Source organism: Schistocerca piceifrons, chromosome 7 (genome assembly GCF_021461385.2).
Source record: "Schistocerca piceifrons isolate TAMUIC-IGC-003096 chromosome 7, iqSchPice1.1, whole genome shotgun sequence".
Classification (NCBI taxonomy): Eukaryota; Metazoa; Arthropoda; class Insecta; order Orthoptera; family Acrididae; genus Schistocerca; species Schistocerca piceifrons.
The window spans coordinates 445107357-445121031 of record NC_060144.1 but is presented as its reverse complement, the minus strand read 5'-3'; positions in this window follow the sequence as shown (position 1 = coordinate 445121031).

The window sequence follows — 13675 nt, the reverse complement described above, 5'->3', positions numbered from 1 at the left end:
GGAACAGCCCACACACTCCGACACCGCGTAAAGACCGTCAGCGGCCCCGGCCAAACGAAGTCCCGTGGAGAATTCCCCGCTGCTCAGCGCCAACCGACCGACTGCCAGGACCGGAAACGGCGAAAGGATCAAATATACGTCCGCCGATGAGGCGACCAACCGAACGACCAACGAACGGTCCTCCCACTCCAATCTCCCTTCGTCGGACAGTTCATGTGTGTCGCACACGGTCGGCGAACACTGGCTGTCAGCGCATCACCGGCGCTCCGTCCCCGACTTCACAGCTGCTGCGTCCCGGCTGCACTGCTGGTCCGTCCCGAACTGACTGCCAGACACACGACGACCCGGAAATTCGGTCGCTCCAGAGATGCTACGACAGTGCACTTATCCATACGCGCTGCTTCTTCCGCTCACAGATAAGTAAGGCCTTAAGTTGGTGACGTCAGTAAATGGAATAAGAAAACAAGGTGGCAGTACCATAATAGAAGATGACAAACAATAAATGGGATAAACGCGAGCCGTGTACGGCTCACTACCCAAATCAAAACTTTCGTGTCCAGGGTTGGTGAGCCACGGGCCTCATAGCAATGGGAACAGGCCCACACACTCCGACACCGCGTAGGGATAAAATGTAGGAAGTTTGCTTTCCGCTTCACTCGTGTGGAAAGATTACCTTCTAGGTGATTCACCAATCGTTTGTTCAGCTACTACCAAAATGAAAGTGCCCGCATCATGAAGCTGATGCCCAACGAAAAGTATGATAACTCAAAGTATAAGCTTCAATAACGTCCACAGTTTACAGAGACGAGCAATGGAAAACATGTTTCCTCTCTGTAAGAAAGAGGGAAACGAGAGACATCTACAGAAAGATAACCCTGGACAAAGATAGAACGACTGAACGAACATTGTTCAAGCGAGTCTGCCCAAAAGAAATTTATGACCCTCTTTATATAGAAATTTGAAATATGAGGATCAGGCACACATCGGGAAACTTGTGATATTACATTTTACTGCTGAAATTCTTGATCATTTACCGAACCTCGCATCACAGTATGCAATGATTTTGCTACAACATCTTTTTCTGAAAATATATCAATGTTATATTGTTCACTACGTTTCGTCGCAGTCAATCATATTTGGGCTATTCTTATTTTGTTCCTTCAGGTTCCTCCGTGGTGCACCAAGTCACTGTACAGTGCATCCATGTTATCAGTTTTCTTTCCTATCCCATTAACTTATCGGGCGAGGAAACGTAAAGGAATATCTGTCAGCCTATGTACTGGCCTCAGTTTCTCTGATTATTTTCTCATGATCCCTACGCGAGATATCCATAGGCGCATGAGATGTTACTATCTCTGTCTGGGTCACGTTCCCATCTTTCTGTAACTAGATTAGTAATCAAAGCTAATAGACTCCTTCGGCTGAGCGAACCTACGTAGCTCGTAAGCTAAGGAAGTTCCACTACCTTCTTCACAGCGATCGCGCCTGACTACACCTCTATGCAGGGTGTTACAAAAAGGTACGGCCAAACTTTCAGGGAACATTCCTCACACACAAATAAAGAAAAGATGTTACGTGGACTTGTGTCCGGAAACGCTTAATTTCCATGTTAGAGCTCATTTTACTTTCGTCAGTATGTACTGTACTTCCTCGATTCACCGCCAGTTGGCCCAATTGAAGGAAGGTAATGTTGACTTCGGTGCTTGTGTTGACATGCGACTCATTGCTCTACAGTACTAGCATGAAGCACATCAGTACGTAGCATCAACAGATTAGTGTTCATCACGAACGTAGTTTTGCAGTCAGTGCAATGTTTACAAATGCAGAGTTGGCAGATGCCCATTTGATGTATGGATTATCACGGGGCAATTTCCGTGGCGCGGTACGTTTGTATCGAGACCGATTTCCAGAACGAAGGTGTCCCGACAGGAAGACGTTAGAAGCAATTGATCGGCGTCTTAGGGAACACGGAATATTCCAGCCTATGACTCGCGACTGGGGAAGACCTAGAACGACGACGACACCTGCAATGGACGAGGCAATTCTTCGTGCAGTTGACGATAACCCTAATGTCAGCGTCAGGGAAGTTGCTGCTGTACAAGGTAACGTTGACCACGTCACTGTATGGGGAGTGCTACGGGAGAAACAGTTGTTTTCGTACCATGTACAGTGTGTGCAGGCACTATCAGCAGATGATTGGCCTCCACGGGTACACTTCTGCGAATGGTTCATCCAACAATGTGTCAATCCTCATTTCAGTGCAAATGTTTTCTTTACGGATGAGGCTTCATTCCAACGTGATCAAATTGTAAATTTTCACAATCAACATGTGTGGGCTGACGAGAATCCGCACGCAATTGTGCAATCACGTCATCAACACAGATTTTCTGTGAACGTTTGGGTAGGCATTGTTGATGATGTCTTAACTGGGCCTCATGTTCTTCCACCTACGCTCAATGGAGCACGTTATCGTGATTTCATACGGGATACTCTACCTGTTCTGCTAGAACATGTGCTTTTACAAGTACAACACAACATGTGGATCATGCACGATGGAGCTCCTGCACAATTCAGTCGAAGTGTTAGTACCCTTCTCAACAACAGATTCGGTGACCGACGGATTGGTAGAGGAGGACCAAATCCATGGCCTCCACGCTCTCCTGACCTCAACCCTCTTGACTTTCATTTATGGGGGCATTTGAAAGCTTTTGTCTACGCAACCCCGGTACCAAATGTAGAGACTCTTCGTGCTCGTATTGTGGACGGCTGTGATACAATACGCCATTCTCCAGGGCTGCATCAGCGCATCAGGGATTCCATGCGACGAAGGGTGGATGCATGTATCCTCGCTAACGGAGGACATTTTGAACATTTCCTGTAACAAAGTGTTTGAAGTCACGCTGGTACATTCTGTTGCCATGTGTTTCCATTCCATGATTAATGTGATTTGAAGAGAAGTAATAAAATGAGCTCTAACATGGAAAGTAAGCGTTTCCGGACACATGTCCACATAACATATTTTTTTTCTTTGTGTGTGAGGAATGTTTCCTGAAAGTTTGGCCGTACCTATTTGTAACACCCTGTATACCCGAAGACACGGAAAATTATTATTTAGACAGGTTCACTGCTCTCTAGCGGTTGAACTGTGGGCAATGAATAGTATAAATGGTTTAGACAAATTAAATTCTATTCGTTTATCCGTTATTACGCGACCCAAGGATAACTGTTAACACCAAGATGCGTGAACAGAATTATCTCTAATAAGCGTATTAAAATTCTCAAATGCTTGATATTCGGAATTATGTAATTTTAGTTCAGTCTGGATGTCCCTTGAATAACAAAACTGATAATGTAAGTCTCTTGGCTTTCGTAGCCGTTGTCACTAAACATAAATTCTTTTGGGTTGTTAAAAATGGCTCTGAGCACTATGGGACTCAACTGCTGAGGTCATTAGTCCCCTAGAACTTAGAACTAGTTAAACCTAACTAACCTAAGGACATCACAAACATCCATGCCCGAGGCAGGATGCGAACCTGCGACCGTAGCGGTCGTGCGGTTCCAGACTGCAGCGCCTTTAACCGCACGGCCACTTCGGCCGGCTTTGGGTTGTTAGGCGGCGTCATATTTCCTTCTAAAATTATAGACGTTTCTACCGCTCTGCTGCGATCTTCTTCAGGATGTTTCGGTGTCCACTATTGCTACAAAACTGTCAGAGACCAGTATGGCCTTCTCTTATTAAGGATAGTTTTCCCGCGTTTGTGCCTGAGAAGTGGGGGTATCAAAAATGGTTCAAATGGCTCTGAACACTATGGGACTTAACTTCTGAGGTCATCAGTCCCCTAGCACTTATAACTACTTAAACCTAACTAATCTAAGGACATCCCACACATCCATGCCCGAGGCAGGACTCGAACTTGCGACCGTAGCGGTGGCGCGGTTCCAGACTGTAGTGCCTAGAACGGCCACTCCGGCCGGCGTGAAGGTATCGGTTAAAATTCTTGTGGCTACTATTGGTAGGCCATCCTGCCATCCTCATTGGCTAATAGTCCCGCGCTGATGCAGAAGAAGGGGCGTCATTGGCTAAACTCTTATGGATAATATTGGTAATCATCATTGGATAGAAAGGCATTATTCCACATTTATGCTGGAGAAGGGTTATTGGTTGACATTCCTCCTCTGGCTGTTGGTTGGCCGTCATCATTGGCTAGATGTGAAACGGACAGAGCAAGAGAGGGGGAATGTTTACCCAAGATATTATTGTCCGCTGGGGTGAGTTGCAGCGCGTTGTTTACATTCCTAGCAAAATGCGGCCGCTTATGATGGCGGGGAGCCATGATGCCGAAAGCCAATAGCCGTCCTCTCTATTTAAATTACAAGCATTCTTGGAAATCTCAATGACTTCTCGGACCTTTTTTCTATAAATGTTAGTTTCCTGAGACACCACACGTTCGTTATTAAAATGGATGTGAAAACCACAGTTCTCTTGATGTTCCGCTGCTGTCGATTTTAGACTTTGTTTTAGCCACGTGTGCCTATCAGGTTCCTTAATGCGTTCTTTAACAGTTATTCCAAGTGCATCTACATAGACTCTGTCGCAGCCACGTGTCACTTGATAGACGCCTGCATTGTGGAGACAATCAAGTGCATCCGGTTTTTGTCTGAAAAATATCTTTTATTTTGTTTAGACTAAAGAATAATGTCCTGATACCATTTTTCTTTAGAATTCTGCATATGCGGTCGGTGATCCCAGAAGCAGATGGTAACATAACCGAGTGAGAAGGCGGTTCCCTGTCATTGTCATTAGCGTGATTAATATTCCGACAAAAAGCCCTGCCGATTGAACAACTATCGCAATATTGTGGCAGGAAGTTGCAAACATCCGGCAGTGGGCCCGAAATTTTGTGGAACAACTATCGTAGCGACTAGGCTTCGTTGCCTTCTTTAAAAAAATCCAACTCCGGTTCTAGGTTGCCGTCAACGCTGATACGGAAGGCACGTGAAGACAGTGTTGAGTACTGCTTGCTTCTGTGCTAGGGGGTAGTTCGAAGTGGCATCTAAATACCTGTTTTTTTGTTGATCGGCTTTCTAGGGACTCTGTGACCCAGAGTGTTATCAGATCTTCTGTATACCAACACATCTAGAAAGGAAGACCGACCTCACTCTCAACTTCCGCAGTAAATTTGATTTTGGGGTGAATTCCACATAACGGAGCCAACAAGAAGGCATCAAAGTAGAACTTCTTAATGCCTGTTGCTCAAAATGTTTCATAAAAACGTCAGCTGCAATTGACAATATGGGTCAGCCCATACCGAGACCATCAGCCTCTTCATAGAATTCACCATTGTATTTAAAATAGCCCGAACGAAGAAATAATTTAATTAAGTCACCCATATCGCCAGCTACAGCTAACATTCTTATGGATTACTTTGAGCAACAGCATTAAATAGTGCTACTTTGAAGCCTTCTTGTTGGCTCAGTTATGTGGGCGATTCCCCCTCTCTTATTGAGTCCGTTTCGAATCTAGCCAATGACGATGTCCAACCAACAGCAATAGGAGGAATTTCAGCCAATAACACTTCTCCAGCGTAAGTGTGGAATAGCGCCTTTCTATCCAATGATGATGGACCACCAATAGTATCCATAAGAGTTTAGCCAATAACGTCCCTTCTCCTGCATTAGCGCGGGAATATTAGCCTATGAGAGAGGCCCACCTGTGGTAGCCAGTAGAATTTTAACCGATAACCCCCTTTCTCCACCACAAACGCGGGAAAACTCCCCTTTACAATACTACGCGACACTGGTCTCTGACAGTGTTCTAGCGGTAGCGGAGTCAGAAACATCCTGAGAAGATCCCAGTAGAGGGGTCTAAATGTCGATAATCTTAGAAGGAAATGGGGCACGGCCTAAAAACCCAGAAGATTTTATCTAAACTGCTAATGTTTCACTGATGTACAGTATCTGATCACTATCCTTTCAAAGTCATTCGTAGTTTCTCGGTTTACATCGCTTCTAGTAAATTCGGTAAGTCAGATATTAAACATTTTCTTTTAGGGTCGTAATGTATATAAATTTTCATCCAGTAAAAGTCACTGCACTTCCTGATCCTCACATACATCTCAGTATAAATAAACAGGAGTCATCAGTTTCCGAAATAATTAATTCTTTAACATTTAACTTTTCAGAAGACACAAAAGGTTTTATTCCGTAACACCTAGCACAGATGACTGCTACCTAAATATTTCAAATCACATCTGCCATCAAGCGTGGCTCTCTCACAACAGTTAACATCAAATTCTGATACAGAATTTACTCCATTACAGTTTCGTTTATGAAACATGATTTTATTGTTCAAAAACAGACCACATGTCTAAGGGGAACTTCCGGGACCTTCTTCCTCCCACGGCCATCGGATGTCTGATATCTGCACCCGGCGACTTCAACATTCCGGCCAAGGTGGAAGAAGGCTTCCACTGCCGCTTAGCTACTGCGCCTCTCATGAAACGTAAGAAACAACAAACACACCCATTTGTAGCTTTAAAAATTGAAAGTATCATAGTTTATACACACGTTTCCTGTGTTATACGATACTTAACTAGAATAAGTTCAGGCGGACACTTGCCATATGTCATTGCTGCCGTAAGTGATACCGTAATAAAGCCTGTATCATGACACGCAGCATAATGGTCGCACAGTAACTTTCAGATAGAGTGTTTAAATTTACCAGAATGGGTCTTTCTTTCAAGGAACGCCATTTCTGTTCTACGAACATTTCTGTTACAGTTTCGTACGGGCTATATAAATTTGTTTCGACAGTAGCGGCCTGTGGACTCGAAACAGTGAAAACATTTAGCAGCGTTGATCACACTAGCACATCGCATGAGATTTACTTCGTAGTTGCAAAACACTATCACATAACTCTTCCAACAAAACTTAAGTATTCCTCTCAACTTCCCAATACTGGTCTTATCCGATCATCCAGTTTCATGTCGCTTCTTAATCTAGATACTAACGAAGGTCTGCTGAAAAGTAATGCCTCAGAAAGTTTCGTCTGAAAAGTCTTAAGGCCTTCTAAATAAAACAAACGATACTAACCGTATGCTTTTTTGTTCTTCATGTCTACACAGCTGCAGTTCTCTGCCGATTGAGTGTATCAAATCATAGCGTTCAATATGATGACGTGTAACGTAACTACGTCGGTGAGCGAGAAAAAGCGTGCTGTAGTCAAGTTTCCAATTTCAGTCTTTAGAGATTCCAACACACAATTCAACAAAACCAGGATTCCCATTTCACAGAATGGGCATATGATTAATGAAACTAAACAATTCAAATTTCTAGGTGTTCAGATAGATAGTAAACTGTCATTGACATCCCATGTTCATGTTCTTGTTCAGACTTAATGCTGCCATTTTTACTATTCTTTCGTCATCTTAAGTAAGAGATGGTGCGACACCAAAAGTTGTCTACTTTGCTCTTATTCATTCGCTTATGTCGTTTGGTATTATATTGTGAGGTAACTCCGCCCATTCTCCAAGGATATTTTTGGCTCAGAGCTGGCAGTTCGCGAACCTCTTCTCGACCACTGTTCGCCAGTCTGAGTATTCTGACATTGGCATCTCAATATGTATATTCTTTACGGTCATTTCTTGTTATCAATATCAGCTCATTCCCTAGAATTAGCAGCTTTCACTCAGTTAATACTGGGCAGAAATCCGATCTGGATTTGGATCGCACTTCCTTGACTCTCGTGCAGAAAGGTGTGCAGTAAACTGTTGCATCCATTTTCAGTAGGCTACCTCAAGAATTCAAAAATCTTATCAAATCGAAACTGAAGAGTTTCCTTATGAGTCACTCATTCTATTCCGTCGAGGAGGTCCTTGAAAAACTAAGCTGATTCGTTTGTTACATTGTTGATTGAGTTTACTTAAATTTATGGCTTGGTTTTCTTTCGGTTCATAAGCATTTTACTTTATCTGTTATTGGTTTTATGTTGTAATTTCACGTACTGACACGTTCCGTGACCTTGGAGATTGGATCCTCAATTTGGTCCTGCGGTACTAAAAGTATGAAATAAAGGAAATGTATTTCCAGAATTCGTCCTCGTATGGAGAACCCTCACCTTCTGTGTGACAATACCGGACCATATACCCTGCATTGCGACATCTTCAGCAACACGACCTCCTGGGTTCACTGTCATCGATCATCGTCCATATAGTCCCGACTTGGCCCCATCAGAAATTACTAAACCTAAATATCACCTTCGAGGACTCACTTTTGTAGTAACGATGCAGGCAGAGGTGATAATTTTGTAGTGAAAACAAACTGGTTTCTTATCTAGAGAAATGTGTTCGTCGCCAGGGTGACTATGCTGAGAAATGAATATGTCTACACGAAATATAAAGATGTAGAATGTTAATAATGTTTGTTTCATTGAAAATACTTGAAGAGTTTTCATATTTGGAGGCAGTACGGTCTCACCGGTAATCTAGTAATCAGATAGATTTCCTTCCCTTTGTTATAGACATTGTCTTATATTTCTCCAAATTTAAGGAGAGCTGCAGTTCATTACATACCGTTGTACTTGAACGTCACATTACTAAAGTGCCGATAAGTCAGTCAATCCCTTCTTTCAAGTGTAAATGTTTCCACTACTGACAACGCTTTATTCTGGCAACAGGGTAAGTGTAGGACCGTCTGACTTCAGCAATACCACTTGCGTAATTTGTTCCTGTGTAAACAATGCGGTTATCGCCCGACAATCAGTCTGCCAGGGCACTGCCTCCCAGGCACGCCACATAAGCCCTCTTCAATTTACGGGCCGTCACTTTTGCACGTATATACGGCGCCAGTGTTTTTCGCGTGTCTCCGACGGGGCCATTACCATGAGGCAGTTACGTCAGCGCTGCTGAAATACGACGTCTCCTCTCGGTATCTTTTACGGGGGACAGCAGCATTACTGCGTACACAGTTTCCAGCAGGCGCGAGGCGCAGAGCCTCGCTCACACCGTGGAATAAGGAAATCCTTAGGTATGCTTCACCTAAAACTGAAACAGAGATAGTATAATTAAATCCTAAATTCACATTGCGACGTTTTTTTTCCCCTCTAGAACTGCCAACATTTTACTAGTCGCTCTGTCTTATTACGCCTACGTCTATGTATATACTCTGCAAACCACTGCGTAATGCATGGAAGAGAGTAATTAGTATTACATCAAATATAAGGCCTTCTTCTTACTGGAACCGTGTATGGACCGCCGTAAGGACGACTGCTTAAAGGCCTCTGTGAGCTGTGTGAATAGTCTAACCTAATCTCGACAGTATCAACAGGAGCGATATGTAGGGGATGAGACAGGTGTCTATTCATCCATAGAACATCTCCGTAATGATATATAACGTATCACCTTCAGAGAAAGACTGAAACAATTTTTAAAAATAAAGTAATTAACGATGAAGCTATTTTTGTCATGTGCGTCAATATTAACGCATAGTGTTAATTATGATATGTTTTCATGAATGTCTGCAAAAAGTTTACAATAGTAGTAGTAGTTGGCTTCTAAGGGACTCGAAGCTCCCGTGCAGATCTCACATGATTCCTCCAGATGCTCCTGTCTTGTGCTGCCTCTTGCCAGTTATTTATTCCCAATCTTTCGCAGATGCAATCAATTTCATTGCATCATGTACGCCTGGGTCTTCCCGTTGGGCTTTTGCCATATGGCTTCACCCTGAATATTCTTAACACAATTTGGTCTTCTTTTATTCTCATCAGATGTCCAGTCTATTGAGTCTTCTAGCATTTATTGTGTTACTATAGTTGGTTGTTGTCATAGCTCGTGGATTTCTATGTTGTGTCTTCTCTTCCAGCATCGTGATTCATTGTCATTACATTGACCAGACATTTTTCTATGAACTTTATTCTCAAACACTTGTAAATGATGGTGTTCTGTTTTCGTTAGGCTCCATGTTTCTGCCCCATAGATTACAATTGGTCTGATAATTGTATTATATAACTTGATTGTAGTTTTCCTAGTTAGCAGTTTGGACCCTAAGAGATTTTGTATCACATAATAGGATCGGTTAGCATTTCTCAATCTCGCTTTTATTTCTACATGTCTCTGATTTTGTTCATGTATCACTGATCTCAGAAATTTGAACTGTTCAACGTTCTCGAATTTGTGTGCACCAACTATTAGATTTGATTGGTTATCCCATTAATCTCTATATCCTTGAACTATCATGTATTTCCTTTTCTCGTCATTTACTTTCAGGCCAAGTTTTGATGCTTCTGTAGCAAGCTCCACAAATAATTGTCTAATCTCTATTTCACTGTTTCCAATGCGCACTGTATCATATGCGTATGTTAACACTTTAATTTTGCATTCTTCGAGGATACCAGCAGGTACCAGTTTCCTCACAACTCTTTCTAAAGCTACATTGAAAAGAAGGGGGGACGAAGCACTCCTCGTCATAACCATGTTTTATTTTTAAAGTGGGCAGACTTTAATCCATATACTAAAACCCTGCTTGCAATTTCACCCGAGCGTACTTTGCAGAGATTTATCAATTTAATTGGGAAACCAAAATCAGTCATTATATTCCACAAGCTTTGTCTATGGATGGAGTCATAAGCTTCCATGAAATCGATCAACAGATAATATATTGTTTGTTTATAATCCCAAACTTCTTCATTTATTGATTTGATTGCAAATATGTTGACAGTGATGGATCTGTTTTTGCGGAAGCCTTTTTGATAATCCCAAATTATAGTTTCTGCATACGGGTTTGAGCGGCATTGCAATAAACAAGATAACATCTTATAACCTGTATTTACTAATGATATTCCTCTATAGTTTCTGAGGTCTTCCCTGTCTCCTTTAATATGTAGAGGCTCTATTAATGATTCTCTCCACTCTGTTGGAATGTTCTGTTTTCCAGATTATCTGTATAAGATGAAATAAACGTATGTGCAATGCTCCTCCTCCATATTTTAGTATATCAGCTAGGATGCTGTCACTGCCAATTGCTTTACCATTTTTAGGCGTTTGATACACTCTACCATCTCCTCATATGTGGGTTCTGGAATTTCCTCACAGTTGTGACTGTTGCTGGAACTAGTAACTGATGCTTCTGGATCAGAACATTTCTACTGGTTGTCAATATATGCCTTGCTTGTCGCAAAATTTTTTCTTGGTTCAGTCATCATATTGCCATTTAAATTCTTCATCATATTGGTTTTGTAAATAAAACCTTGTCTAATTCTGTTGATTGTACCATACATTTTCTGGGTGTTGTTATTTTGGTGATATTCATGAATTGATTCAATCTGTTTTTCAGGAATTGTTTCTTTTTCTTTAGGTTAATTTTGTTTGCCTGCGTTTGAGCCTGCAGACAAGGAAGTTATATTTCAAGATTATTATTTGTTTGCAACCATTTCTTTCGTAGTTTCATAACTTAGCCTTCAGCATCCTCACACTCTTCATCAAAGAGAGAAATGCTGTTACAGTGTTCGCCTGTATAAGTCACTGGTCTCTGTCCACACTACAATACACTGCAATGAGCACATGTGCGCGATCGGATACACAAACACACACACACACACACACACACACACACACACACACACACAAGCACACATACACACACAGAGATAGAGAGAGAGAGAGAGAGCGAGAGAGAGAGAGGACAGAGAGAGAGAGAGAGAGATAATTTCTACTGGAACGAAATCCTTGACAATATCTTTTGACTCTTCACTTAACACTTGTTCTTGAAAGTTCGTAAATAGGCTTTCTCAGTGTATTTGGCGCTGACTTAAGGAGTCTACCAATCCAGGTTTTTTAATTTCAGTTCTTTGTATACGTTCAATGTCCTAATTTTTTGCTTTTTAGTATGGCTCAAAAACATTTGAGCAGTATGTTACGATCAGATGCACAAGTCTTTTGTCTGATTTGTGGACTGACTTTCAGCTTCCTTACCTGCGATATTGAAACGGTAATACGGTATGTAAAGGGGGATGTGTGGTGTCACCGCCAGACACCACATTTGCTAGATGGTAGCCTTTAAATCGGCCGCGGTGCATTAGTATACGTCGGACCCGCGTATCGCCACTGTCAGTGATAGCAGACCGAGCGCCACCACACGGCAGGTCTAGAGAGACGTACTGGAACTCGCTCCAGTTTTACAGCCGACGTTCATAGCAATGGTTCATTGACAAATACGCTCTCATTTGCCGAGGCGATGGTTATCATAGCCTTCAGCTACGTCATTTGCTACGACCTAGCAAGGCGCCATAGCAGTTGATAATTAATATTATGAAGCATGTACCGTAATGAGAGATGTTCTACAATTGTGGATTAAAGTTAAGTATTGCATCATCTACGTACTTTATTCGCAATTCTCAAGATATTGTCCTGTTCCAGACCTCACGCCAGTCAGCGTGTGATTAAACGCATGCATTTCGGCCTCCTCTAGAAAAACAGTGTTGGCTCTTCTGCCAACACTACAGGATGAATATCTAATAGTCATTGGGGACTGGAAAGCAGTTGTAGGGGGAGGAGTAAAAGAGAAGATTACAGGGAAATATGGGGTTGGGGCAAGTAATGAGAGAGGAGAAAGGCTAATTGAGTTCTGTAACAAGTTTCAGCTAATAATAGCGAATACTCTGGTCAAGAATCACAAGAAAATGAGGTATGATTGTAAAAGGCCGGATGATAGGGGAAGATTTCAGTTAGATTACGTCATGGTCAGACAGAGTCCGACATCAGATACTGGATTGTAAGGTGTACCCATGAGCAGATTTAGACCCAGATCACATTATAGTAGTGATGAGGAGTAGGCTGAAGTTTAAGACATTGGTCAGCAAGAATCAATACGCAAAGAAGTGGGTCACGGAAGTACTAAGAAATGACGAGATACGGTTGACATTCTCTAAGGCTATAGATACAACAATAAGGAATAGCTTAGTAGGCATTACAGTTGAAGAGGAATGGACGTCTCTAAAAGGGAACATCATAAATGTTGGGAATAAAAGCATAGATACAAAGAAGGTACCTGCGAAGAAACCATGGGTAACATAAGAATTACTTCAATTGATCGATGAAAGGAGGCAGTCCAAAAATGTTCCTGGAAACTCAGGAATACAGAAATATAAGTCGCTAAGGAATTAAATAAATAGGAAGTGCAGGGAAGCTAAGACGAAATGGCTGCAGGAAAAATTTGAAGACATCGAAAAAGAAATGATTGTCGGAAGGACAGACTCAGCACGCAGGAAAGTCAAAACAAACTTCGGTGACATTAATAGCGGGGGTGATAACATTAACAGTGCAACAGGAATTCCAGTGTTAAATGCAGAAGAGAGAGCGTATAGGTGGAAAGAATACACTGAAATCCTCTATGAGGGGGAAGTTTGGTCTGAAATGATAGAAGAGGAAACAGGAGTCGATTTAGAAGAGATGGGGGATCCAGTATTAGAAGCAGAATTTAAAAGATCTTTGGAGGACTTAAGATCAAATAAGGCATAAGGGATAGATAACATTCCATCAGAATTTCTAAAATCGTTGCCGCGCCTGGTAGTTGCGTGGTCTTAGCCACCTTGCCACGGTTCTCGCTGCTTCCGCCGTCGGAGGTTCGAGTCCTCCCTCGGGCATGGGTGTCTGTGTGTAGTCCTTAGCGTAAGCTAGTTTAA